The sequence below is a fragment of the Chionomys nivalis genome, chromosome 12, assembly GCF_950005125.1.
Source record: "Chionomys nivalis chromosome 12, mChiNiv1.1, whole genome shotgun sequence".
Classification (NCBI taxonomy): Eukaryota; Metazoa; Chordata; class Mammalia; order Rodentia; family Cricetidae; genus Chionomys; species Chionomys nivalis.
The window spans coordinates 38,116,653-38,130,230 of NC_080097.1; the positions used below are offsets into that span (position 1 = coordinate 38,116,653).

General features: G+C 43.1%; 1 long non-coding RNA gene across 1 annotated transcript in view; it reads right to left on the minus strand.

Annotated features, from left to right (window-relative positions):
* The window catches only part of LOC130884885 (uncharacterized), a 39,114-nt gene extending 25,890 nt beyond the window's left edge, over window positions 1-13,224 (minus strand). The window contains exon 1 of the long non-coding RNA XR_009058119.1: window positions 13,120-13,224. This is a non-coding gene — a long non-coding RNA (uncharacterized LOC130884885). The remainder of the gene's footprint in view (window positions 1-13,119) is intronic.
* Window positions 13,225-13,578: the final 354 nt, after the last annotated feature.

The window sequence follows — 13,578 nt, forward strand, 5'->3', positions numbered from 1 at the left end:
TCCCAGGTTCCCAATTATTAGCATTGTTGAGATGCCCAAAGATCCTGGCGGACATCACATTTTTCTTGGCACTTTGTCACGAGAATTCCTGGAGTGCTTTAAGAGATGACCTCGATGTCTGCAGCGTATCTGCTAGCCCTCTGGACACTCACTCTCCACAGACACATCACGTCGACTTAGAAGCCTTTATCTTTCACCAAGATCGGAATGAGCCTGAACCCTCCATCTTTCTCTGTGAAGATCTATTGTGTTTCAAAGAAAACAAAGGGAAAATGCTTCCCCACGGCACTGATCGCTCCATTTTAAAGCGCAACAAGCACTTTTCCTGTTTTTTTTCCCCCCCTTGGACCAGCAAGTCGCTTCCAGATGGGATTCCTGGGGGTTTGAGGAGCATTTGTTACCAGAACGGGCTTTGTGCTTTTACAAGAAAAATAAGTCTCAATTAAAGGCACACATTTCCACCAGTTACAACAGGCAAGAAACTTAGTGATTAATTTTTCAATTCGCACTAATGATTTTTTTCAGTCATTGTAATTATAGTAAATTTTTATTGAAGTATGAGTAAATTCTAATTTAACTATTTAGAGTCTAGTTCTGAGCCTCAGACTCATGTGTTTGAGCTCCTACTGATGTTCCCTGAAAAAAAGGCTTGTTGTGTGTGTCTTAAAGTTGCCTAAAACTGAATTCTTGGAAATCTCCTGGACTTGGAAATTCTGTTGTTGTATGAAATACAGTCTCACTCTGTAGATCATGATAGCCTCAAACTCATGGCTCAGCCTCTGAAGTGCTGGGATTGTAGGTGTGAGGCATCTTATCTGGCTCCAAAACAGAATTCATGATCTTTCTCTTCATATCTGCTTTACCACCTCCCAGATAAATACCCACCCAAACACATGTGCCACACATGAACACATGTGAACACACACACAAAAACCTAACACAGAAAAGGAGAGGCCACCCCGACTCTCTTTCGTCTTCTTTTCATTACAATTATTGCGCTACCATTTGAGGATTATTGTCTCTCCTGTCATCGTGAACAGAAAACGAACAATCATTCAACACTGCCAAATACTCAGTGTTCGGATTTTATCAACAGAATCTGAGTCATAAAAGTTTAGATTTTAAAATCTTTAAAAAGATCGACTCCCCAACACACTCTCCTTATTACTCAATACTATTCATTGATTAAAAATCTGAATTATTTATCCATTAATATTTCCCATATTATGCCTTTGCGTGATTGTATTTCTTTCTTAAAAACATGGCTTAGCCTGTTGGAGCACACAACGTGATCCTCAGATTCTGGTTATTTACATGGTATTTCAGACCTTGGATCCGCAAATAACAAGAGCAAACAAACCAGCTGTCTTAGTTTGAGTTTCTATAAAAACAAATTACTATAGTCTGGGTGCTTTAAATAAGACACAACTATTCTCATGGTTTTGGAGTCTTAGAAGTGCAGAACCACGGAGCTGGCAGATTCCCAGCTAGTGAGGCCATGTCCTGGTTTGTAGAGGAGAGAAAGCCAGCCTTGCCCGGCCTCTTTTCATGAGGGCACTAATCCCAGAGTAAAACTGCACCCCATGATCCCTCCAAAGGCTCCTGCTAATACCATCACACCTCCAAGTGCCCTCAACACATAAATCTAAGGGGCAGAAGTGTTCAGCACATAGCACCAACCTCCACAGGGAAGATGGTTCTCTTGAAGGTGGTCTCATGGAGTGGACGCACCGTAACCTACATGATAAAGTACAGATACTCAGCATGGTCTCTCCATACTAAGAGTGTATAAAACTGAGGTGTGTGAGGCTGTGACTGGCTGGATTATTTTGCAGCAAACATTTTAATATGTAAGTAGAATTGTGAACTCTGAAATGATGACAGAATGTAATGGTGTGATACTTAATCTTCATTGACATCAGGATTTAAAAGCATCATGGGAAAACATCTCTCTGTGCACCAAAGAATTTCCAAAAGTGTTGAAAGTGAGAATGAAGACCTACCTTGACTGTGACCAGCAACACCTGCTGGAATGCATCCTGAATGAAAAGAAGCAAGCTGAGCACTGGTATCCATCCTTTTCTGCTTTCTAATTATAGACAGTGAAATCTGCATCCGCCTCCCTCTCCATGCCACGATGGACTACTCACACCAACATTCCCACAGACATGTTCATAACATGCTTTGTCACACGATGACAAGGTGTAATTTGGTTTTTATTTTTATTTATTTTTTTAAAATTTTTTTGAGACAGGGTTTCTCTGTGTAACAGTTCTGGCTGGTCTGGAACTTGTTTTGTAGACCAGGCTGGCCTAGAACTCACAGAGATCTGCCTGTCTCTGCTTCCCAAGTGCTAAAATTAAAGGTGTGTGCCACCACACCACCACGGCCTGACTGCAACTTGGTTTTAAATTCCATTATGACAGTTAAAATGTCACTAGATATTTCAGTTGTGTTACAGTTTTTATTCTTTGTTTTCTGAGACAGAGTCCTAAGTAGCCCAGGCTGGCCTCGAATTCACTATTGTAGCCAACGATGACTTTGAGTTCCTGTCCTGCCTCTATCTTCCAGCGGCTAGGATTACTGGAACATGCCATGACATCCAGTTCCAGTTTTGTTATAATCTTGTGGAGATGTGGTATAGGTAGTCCTTGTGCAGCACATGACCATATAGAAGGTTGCAAGATGAGTCAATTTCTGTAGTGTGTATATGTGCTGTGTATGTTTATATGTGCGTGTTGTGTGTTTATGATGTGTGTGCTGTGTGTATGGTATGTGCTGTGTGTTGTGTGTATGGTGTATGTGTTGTGTCTCTATGGTGTGTGTGTTGTGTGTTGTGTGTATTGTGTGTATGTGTGTGTTGAGTATATATGGGTGTGTGTGTGCTGTGTGTGTTGGTATGTTTGGTATGTGTGCTGTGTATGTATGACATGTGTGTTGTTTGTGTATGTGTGTGTATATATGTGTATGGTGTGTGTACATGTATGTGTTGTATGTGTGTATGCGTGTGTTGTATGTGTGTGGTGTGTTGTGTGTGTATGGTGTGTGTTGTGTATGTGTTGTGTGTGTATGTGTTGTGTGTATATGGTAGGTGTATATGGTGTGTGTGTTTTGTGTGTGTTCTGTGTATATGTGTATGGTGTTTGTGAGCTGTGTCTGTGCGTGGCATGCTGTGTGTTGTGTGTGCTGTGTGTGTATGTGTTGTATGTGTGTGTGTATCGTGTGTGTGACTGTGTGTGTTGTGTTGTGTTGTGTGTGCTGTGTATATGGTGTGTGTGTTGTGTGCAGTAATCCAACACAAGGCTTCATGTATGCCAAACAAGCACACTACTGCTTAACGACCTATTTTTGGTTATTTTAAAGACATCCCTAGAAACAGATAAAATGCATAAGCAAAAAAAAGAGTAAGACTATTTTAAAATGTATTGGTTTCACATTGTGTGTAGATCTTTCTAGACATTCAGCACATAGCAGTGAATGGAATAGTTAAGATCCCTAGTGGGAGCCAGGTGGTGGTGGCGCACGCCTTTAATGTCAACACTCAGGAGGCAGAGGCAGGCAGATCTCTGTGAGTTTGAGATCAGCCTGGTCTACAAGAGCTAGTTCCAGAAACCCTGTCTCAAAAAACAAAAACCAACCAAACAAAAATCCCTAGTGAGAACTAAGGTTATACAGTGGTAAAATGCTCACTCTCATATATGAAGTCTCAGGTTTGACTCCCAACCCTGGAAGAAGACCCCTTATTTTCCAAATGTGTAGAGACAGAAGCAGATTTGTGGTCTCGTAGGAGTGGAGTATAACAGAAATTAATGGTGCAGAGGCACAGGGGAGGTGTTCTAAATATGATCAAAACGGAACAATCTGTCTCCTTTGCCAAAATTAAAGAACTCACATTTTAATAGGGGAAATAAGCAATTAACATCAAGTAAAATGTATGCTATGTTTAATGGTGAATAATGTTATAGAGGAAACAAAGCAGGGAGGCAACACAAGAGAAGGTGTGGCAGGTTTTAGTGGAGCAGAAAGGAAAGCAGGGCTGAGTAGGTGTCGTTTAAAGGACACGTGGAAGCTGCAGAGTGAGATTCATGGAGCTGTCTGGGGGAGAGCGTTCCGAGCAGAAAAATACGAAAACAAACAGGCTAAAACCTAGCACTGGAAACAAATGAGCTTAGGATATCACAAAACTAATAGGCCACACTCTGAGGACTAGAAGAAAGAAACCGATAAAAAATAAAGGCAGAAATTAAACAGAACCCTGACAATAATTACACACTAGAGACTACCAGTGAAACCACAGCTTTTCAAAAACTTTTCATTTTAAAGATCTGGCCAAACAAATCAAGAACACAATAGACCAAGAGGGACGAGGGGCAAGAAGCAAGGGAACTGCAGAGCAGTGGGAAAGCAAAGGGACAGCCCACAGCCGGGCTTCAAAGCATGAATTAAGCAGTGGTTTAACAACCTACATAAACACACATGCATACACGTGTGTGTGTAGGCACATGCACACACACACACATATACACTCACACTTGTGGGATGGTTGTACACTGTGAAGATGTATTGCTGTGACTGGTTTAATAAAAGGCTGAATGGCCAATAGCTAGGCAGGAGAGATAGGAGGGACTTCCGGGCAGAGAGAATGCTGGGAAGGAGGTGAGGTCACCAGAAAGATGGAGAGGAAGTAGAATGGGCAGTACAGAGCAGAGGTAGCTGAGTCACATGAAAAAATGCAGATGAAAAGATACGAAAACTTAAGTTATAAGAACTAGTTAGGAACAAGCCTAAGCTTGTAGTTTTCTGTGAGCTGGCGGCCCAAAGAAAAATCCGTCTACGCACACACATTTCTGGGAAAACATAAAAAACAAACTTAGTACAAAAAAAGAAAACTTGAAACTGATGATCATTTTTTGTAATTGACAGGGTTAGCAACTTTGACACCAATGAAAATGGCTCCAGTGGTTTTGTTGTTGGGTTTTGACAAATTTCAGAGACTAACAGGTAAATCCCAGGAAAAAAAAAAGGAAAATGGAATAAACTCTTTTTTAAAAAACACCTTAATTTTCATTTTATGTTTATGTTTGCTATGTCTGTGCACTGTGTGAGTACATCTGTGCTCCTAGAGGTGTGCCCTAAAATTAGTTGTTTATATGTAATAACTGTAGACATAGACAAAGATGTTCTCAGCAGTTTTCCTTGAAAGATTAAAGTGAAGAAGTCCAAACATCCATCTTCAAGAATGTGGACATCTGACTTGTATTAGATCCACGCAGTCAGATGCTTTGCGGAGGAGTGGCAGGTAAGAAAACTGGGGTTGAAAACCAAAGGAGAAAAATCATTAAAACCAAGAAGTAATTTGTATGATCCTATGAGCACAGTGTTCTGTAAACTGCAAAAAAATTAAGATCAAAGATTTATCAGAAGGGTACAATGTTTTATAGACCCCAAAGATAGAGATGTAACCATGGAATTGAAATGAAGGCCTGGAAGCCCCATCTCTCATCTCAATTCGGCAGGGCTTTATTTGCTTATCCTTTCGCTGTGGGATTATTTCCTTGGCATCTCCTAAAGGTTCCCAGAGAAAATGGATGCTTCATAGTTATTAAGTTTGTAAGTTGAAGTTCTAGCCATATAATGAGTATTACCTCATCTTTTCCTAAGCCCTGATAGAATACTCAAAAAGGGACTATCTCACTCAGGGATAGCCTCCAGAGTGAATGCCACAGAGAGTAGGCGGAGTTAGAGACACCACGTAGCCGCCTCCGGAAACAGACAAGCCAGAACCTTGCCAGTAAGCCACGTGACGATACACAGGTTAATAGAAATGGGTTAAATGAAGATGTAAGAGATATCCAATAAGAAGCTAGAGTTACTAGGCCAAGCAATGATTTAATACAATTTCCGTTTCTGTGTGGTTATTTCATGGTCTGAGCAGCCAGGAATGAATGAGTGGCCCTCCTTATAACATGTGAGAACCTGAGTTCCATCTTGCAGAACATGTACACACACACACACATGCACACACACCTGAGTTAAGACATATAAGCAATGACAGCTGAGGTTGCACAGCCTCCACACACATTTGCATGCACATCCATATGAATATTGTGTCTACACACATGTTCACACATGAAGACTCTCAGGTTATCCAGGTGTGATGACAGAGAAGTCTACACAGGAACAGCGACAGGACTAGGAGAAAGTATAAAATCGAACATCGTAAGTGAGGAGGCTGCAGCCTTGCTGTAGCCACTGCCCTGTGCAAATCCCAAACGCAGGGGTTGACAGGGTCAGAGTGGGAAAGGATTTATATGCCAGGCATCTGAACTTCATCTTGAAAATGAGGTTTGAAAACTGGGCATCATGGAGCCAGGAAGTGTCACAAAACCATGTATGGTTTAGACATTTCAACCCTTCAGCAATGTGGAGAAAACTTCGGTGCCGTCAATCATGGCAAACTCCCAAACCAGCAGCCCTTGGTGATGGAAATTGTTTTTGAATTTATAGTAGTCTCTGATTTTGTTTGGATTTATTGACAAACGTTTCTTGAAGAAATGAAAGATATTGTTGAGAAGTCATTGCCTCTGGCTAGTAAATGTGCAGCTGATTCCCAGAATCCTCCCCACCACCTGCAGCACAGATGGTAAACAACACCCCTGTACCCCAGTGTATTATAGAGCTCACAGAGAAGACTCATTGTACCTCCTGGGGAAGTCAGCACATTGCCAGTCCAAAGACGTTGACTCACCCACCCATTGTGAATGGATGTGAACAAGCCCAGCTCTAAGCAAGAAGGTCTAAGGAAGCTGCGCTTACCTGTGAATGCCAGGATTTCATGCTGATCGGCTTATCAAAGTCTCTTACTTGTTCGTCTCTATGCACTTACAGAATCTACCAACATCTGCCTTCAGGAACTGACTTCTGACCAGCCGCTAACACACACTCAGGATGATAGTGCTTACTGTGCTTATGAGACACCTCTTAATCCCCGATTCCACTCTAGCTACTGCAACAACGCACTGCAGACCGTGGTGGGAACAGAATTTGATACGTAAATGAAGCGCAGTGAAATGAAGCTCGCGAAGGAAAACATAGCCAGAGCGAGGAGAGCATATTCACGGTCAGTATTAAGAATTAAGTAATGCAGAAGAAAGTTCACAAGGCCTCAACACTTGGCAAAGAACTTCAGACAACGAAGGAACACTGAGAGCAAGAGAAACAGTCTTCTCAAGGGAAGAGTACTCCGATTTGGTTATCCAACACAAAATGGTCAGACCTCAAAACATACATATAAGTAACATTACAAAAACTGAACAGGTTGTATTTAGGAATATACATCTGGCAAACAGATGTATTTTGAAAGATATATATATATGTAACAAATATATATGCATATACGTGTGTGTGTATAAAAACAATTAATGAAAAAAGAAGCCAGGGATTTGAAGGGAGGTACATGGGAAGGTTTGGAGAGAGGAAAGGGAAGAGGGAAATGACATAATTATAATCTCAAAAACTAAAAACATTATTTTAAAAAACGATTGCGCAGTTATCTGGCTGGGGGTGTAGCTCAGTGGTACCAAGCTTCCCAATGTGTTAGGGTTCGATCCCCAGTATTGTCCTCCTCCCTAACGATAATTAGGCTCCATTATGTCGGGCTTTGTCGCTCCTGCACACGGAAGACCAGAGTGCACTCTTCTGCTCTCTGTCTTCTGCTGTCTGTCCTGTCATAGGTGGAAGGACAGGTCATGTCCTTTATACAGGGATGAGGGAAGAAGACAGAACAATATAATAAATCGCACCCGCTCTGCTTTCCTGACTGTTTGAAGAACCAGTCAGAAGCATTTGGAATCCACTTCTAAACAGTAGAGAGAAGGCTGCTTCTGCCACAGCCTTGCCTAAAAAGCCACTCTCCCTAGGTCTTAGAAGTCCAGACTTTATGGGTACCTTACAGATGTGTCCCACCCTGAGATGCATCTGTCTCTCAGCCACTTCTCCTTGGGCTCCAGCAGCATCCCGTGTTCTAGATCACCCACAACCTGCTGTAAGGGCTTCTCAGCCTTGCAAATAGTATCACAAGCCCAAGGGACATTTCTAAATAAAACCATTGACAGTTGCCCTGAACATTGTATAGCGTCTACTGGCATTGGCTGCCATGGACCACTAGATACCAAAAGCAGAACTCAACTGTCTAAAGTATCTCCCATCATTGCCGTCTGCTCCCCTGGAAGCAAACCTGTACCACCTGAGAGATGCAATTTAAGGTACCATTCCCAGTGGGGCCGGTTGTGTTCTATTGGCGGTCAGGTGCCCACAAAAACAGACTAAAGTAAAGCACACTTGTATTTGCTAATATTGGGGCTGACCTTTCTTTTAACCCACCAATGGCGTCACATGAGAAAATGCTTCATCTGGCCCCTTAGAAGTATCCCACTCTCTGTTCTCAAATGGTTCGTTGCGTGAAATCTGAGGGATTCGCTCTAAAATTTGATGTCATGTTCGTTCCTTACTTGCACCGGCTCTCAAATGCTGTCCCCTTTTGAGTAAATACAGGTTTGCTTCTGAGCGCGTACGTATCTGCAAGGGCTATTCTGGCTTGCATCTCAGCGGAAGTGGGGACTTAATAAGCTGTGTGTTTATAAGGTTACAGATTCAAATCTGGGCAGTGGGCCAGGAGGAGGACATATTTCTGACCATCTCGATTCTTTTGTAGTTTACTGTCAAAGTGGTGGATTTTGTCTGTGTATTGTTTTTTGATTCAATACCTTTTAAAGGGCATTTGAAAATTTCCTCAATGTTTATCTGAAGAACCCAGCAACAATAACGTCTCGACAAAAGTTTCACAAAAACTTTTCTGGCTTTTCTTTGGGGGTGAGGTTCAAGGCAGGGTTTCACTGTGCGGGCTTAGCTGTCTTAAAATTCTCTCTAATGGCCAGGTTGGCTTCGAATTTACAGAGATCTGTCCGCCTCTGCCTCCCAAGTGTTGATTAAAGGCATGTGTCACCACCACCACCCCCTTTTATGGCTTTTCAAATCTCTGTTTGCCCAGATTTGGAGCTGAAAAGAGTTGGGGAGAGGAGCCCAGGTAGGTTTTCCTTCACTTCCTTCTCTACTCTTATGAGACCCCTATGGCCTTGGTTTCCCTTTTCTTGCTTTCTTGGAAGGGACTCCCCTGTATTTGACCTCTGAACCCTCCAGAATGCAGTCTGTTTCCCTTCCTGAAGCCACTGGGCAAGGAGGCTTCAGGGAAGGATCTAGGCTTGCTGCTGCAATGCCATTTTTATCAGATAGCATGTAGTCAATTTTTGACTTGTCTGAGTCCCTAGTCTTCTAGATCCTCACACCCACAGCATTTGGCATGATGAGGCATCCCGAATTACCAGGAGTGCGGCACCTTGGAAGGACAGACACCTACTGTGTTACCGTTTCCATGGAATCCAGGGTACGGACAACACAGGGTCCTCTGCTCAAACCTCACAGATCTGTAATCAAGGTGACAAACCAAAGAATGGGTTCTCACTTGAGACCCACATTGAAAGAATTCTTTTTTTATTCTTTTTCTCCTCCAGATAAGAGAACTTACTACAAACTTTCACTGGCCAGGCATGTTCAATCTGCATTCTAGGATAGCTGTGACAACGCATTTGTAGACCACAACAACATACCACAATGTCAACAACACGTCACCTCTACCTAGTATGATTTCAACCTAGTATGGTTTTTCTTAAATTCACCTGGTTAAAGCCGCTAAACCTTTCCGGTAATATCCAACTGAATCACAGAAATGGCAATCACCATTTTACAATTCCTGCTCACATCCAAAGGGCCATAGGTGAGCATACAAAAATCCTAAGTCACTGGGGTCAGCTTAGAGCTCTGCCTACTCCTAGTATGGTACACTCACTGAATGCACACACACACACACCCCTTTGTTCAAAGTATCTGTGAACTGGGACACCTGTATCATATCTTCTACCACCAGGCTTAGGGAACATCACAGAAGAAGGTGTCAAAAAATTGTAAGAGTCTGAAGTCAGGGAGAATGGGGTGAAACAGTGTCTCATAGACAGGACAGGACAATGCACTCATGAACCGACAGCAGCTGTAGCTGCCTGCACAGACCCGCACGAGACCAAATCAGCCTACATTCCAGCATGGAAGGAGCACATCAGCCCTCACCCATAGCTAAGGAGCTGTTCAGCTGGTGGGTGTTAGAGGAAAGAGCATGGGTTTTCTTTAGGGATCTTTTCTGGTAGGTTGGCTGTATTCCACACCCATAAGTGTATGAATAGCACTGATTGGACTCAGGGGGTTATTTGAAAAAAAAAAAAAAGGAGATAAAGTTGGGAAAGGGTTGGGTAGAATCCAGGAGAACTTGGAGGGGATAAGCAGGGAGTAAATGTGATCAAAATAAAACATTGTATGCATGTATAAAATGATCGAAGAATAAGTTAAAATAAAACATTGTATGCATGTATAAAATGATCAAAGAATAAATTAAAATAAAACATTGTGTGCATGTATAAAATGATTGAAGAATAAATTAAAATATTTTATGCATGTATAAAATGATCAAAGAATAAATTAAAACGTTGCATGCATGTATAAAATGATAGAAGAATAATTAAAATACTCAGCCGTGCTTTGCTCGTGATTAGATGAGAACCAGGATGAAAGGTGTGCAGCTCACGTGTCTCCACGGGGCCTCTGAGGCATAGGAGGTCTCGCTTTAACGAGCAGAGAGAGAGACATTGCATCTCAGAACAGAAAATAATTCGCCTTTGTTCGAAGAGGTAGAGATTGTAGGAGGATGCTCCAGATGGAGTCCTCAGCCCTTTATCCGGGAAGATGCCCCTTCCTGGAACTCAACCCACCATGCAGCCTGTAAGTGCCCTGATAGCTTCTACCACTCTGCTTCCCAGCCAAGCTACAGGCAGCTGTGAGATGGAGGAGCCCACAGCCTGTTCCCTTTCCATCCTTCCTTGGTGGGACGCCTGGGCACTGGGCTGTTCACACAGGACTCTAGGACCAGGCTTCTGAGCCCTGAACCTTGAGGGAGTGCAAGGATCAGAGTGCTTCTGGCCAAGGGTTTTATATTACAGCCCACCCTAGAGCAATTCCCTCCACAGGTGGAGAACCTGAAGTCAAGGAACCATTATTTTCCTTTCTAGTAAACTGGGCTCCCTGCTCTGGTTGGGTTGTGTGGAAGGCAGTGACAATAATTCACAAACATTAAAAAATGAAAATCCTGGTGTCTTAGTTAGGGCTTTTATTGCAGTGAAGAGACACCATGACCAAGGCAGCTATTATAAAGAAAAGTTTTAAGTACTGTGGTTTGATCCATTTTCATCACGACAGGGAGCATGACAGCATGCAGGCAGACATGGTGTAGGAGCTGAGAGTGTTACATCCTGCAGGCAACAGGAAGTTGACTGACTGTCACACTGAAGGAAGCTTGAACAAGAGAGACCTCAGAGCCCACCCCATAGTGACACACTTCCAACAGAGGATATGGCCAGATTAAAGGTTTGACCTCTGACCTCAAAGTCTTGATTAAAGGTGTGTGTCATCCAGCTTCTTCCAACAAGAGCGTGCTTCCTCCAGCAAGGCCACATACCCTAAAGGTGCCAGTTCCTATGAGTTTATGGAGGCCAAATACATTCAAACTACCACCCCTGGTAATCCTTACGTGAGGTTTCAGGGCCCATTAAGACAGCAGTTTTACACATGTGAAAAAAGAATTCGGGGGAGAAAAAAAAAAAAAAAGCAACAGAGTAGGCCTCTTCTGTCTGTTTTCCATTTACTTTTCCCCATGCCCCGGAAGTTATTCTCCATCTTCATTGTGTCTGGCACTCAATGACTACTTTGGTCTCCCTGCCTCCTAATCTCTCCTTAGTTAATCCTAATCTTTAAAAAGCAAGACTCCTCTCATCTGCCTTTGTGTTGACACTTGGATTTCTTTTTTATCTTTTTATTTTATTTTATTGGTGCTTTGCCTGTCTGTATATCTGTGTGAGAGTGCTGGATCCTGGAGTTAACAGACAGTGTGAGCTGCCATGTACTGGGAATTGAACCGGGGTCCTCTGGAAGAGCAGCCAGTGCTCTTAACCCCTGAGCCATCTCTCCAGCCCAGACACTTTGATCTTTATCACTCCATCACCTATTAAAGTCCCCCTCCCTTATAGCATCACATGCATAATGTCAGTCATATCCCCCACAACTTCACAGCAGGCCAGGCATAAATCCAAGGTGGGCGATATTTGTTTGTCTCTGTTCATAATCCACTTTAGGCCTTAATTGCAGCAAAGCAATAAAAGAAAATATGAAGACATTCATCTTGCGGCAGGCACCCTCGTCATCTGCTCCATGTCGACTTTCCCCATGGAAATGAAGTCATTTCCCTCATCCCCTGCTGTTCCTCTGTCTTCTGAGAGAATCCGAAATAAGTTATCTGGAACCTTATGAATATCCAGCTCATTCTGTCCCGCTCCCATCTCCTGAACCGTGAAACAACACAATCATAGGGCTATTTTTGCACCAGAGACACAACCTTTAGGACCAACAGCATGTCGTGAGTAAAGATGACATAAAAGTTTCAGAGGAACCTTTGATACATCCCACAAGGAAACATAACTACTTCTGGCATTAAGATCAGGTAGAATAGCAGAGTTCTCCAGGGTTTATCTAAATTGCCCCCAAAGAAGCTTTTATTCACTAACTGAACATTTGGCAAAGGAACATGTGTTTTCAGTCACTAGCCCTCCCCCTGCCACCCCAACAATCCCTGCATCCCATGACCCTCCCTTCCAGGACCTAACTTGATTAATACTGAAGATGGGGAGGAGCCAGTGGAATGGATCCGTGGTTAAAGATGCTTGCGGCCAAGCCAAAGATCTGAATCTGATTCCTGAGACCTAACTCCCACAAGCTCTCCTCTGACCGTTGTATGCATATATCTGTTCCCACATGAATAAATATGATAATATTGTTTATAAATAATAAACCAAAAAGTACGACTAAAATCATAACACTAGCCCTCACATTCAAATCTCTTCCAGCCCCTGAATCTTGCTTACGCGATGATGCGAGGTTAAAAGAAGACTCAGGTTTGTTCCTTACCCGGGATCTAGAGCAGCACTTCTGATGCATCTTCTTGCTCATCAGTGGCTGCCCCTCCCCCTTCCGGGCTCTCCTGGCTCACCCTCACCCTGTGGAAACAGCTGCCTTCCTGGGAGGAAGGCCAGGCTCATCATCTCATGGACTCTCTAATAGGAGGTTAAGTTAAATACACACAGGAGGCGTAGCTGACACAAACGGAGCGGAATTCCAGACTGTAGAAAACTGCGTTCCATTCCAGATCCTTTTCCTTTCCCCCGAGACCAGGGTCCCTCTAGGCTCGGTGGCATCAGCTCCTGGAGCTCTCCTTCCGGAGTACCCACGCCACCTGCCAACTCCTCCTTTTCCCTTCTGCCATTCTGTCCCAGGACTTACCCTGAAATGTAAGTGCAGGGAAGTGAGAGTCCTGCCTTTCCTGGGCTATTCTGGTTTGGATGATCACAAACACACTGGCTGGTCAGT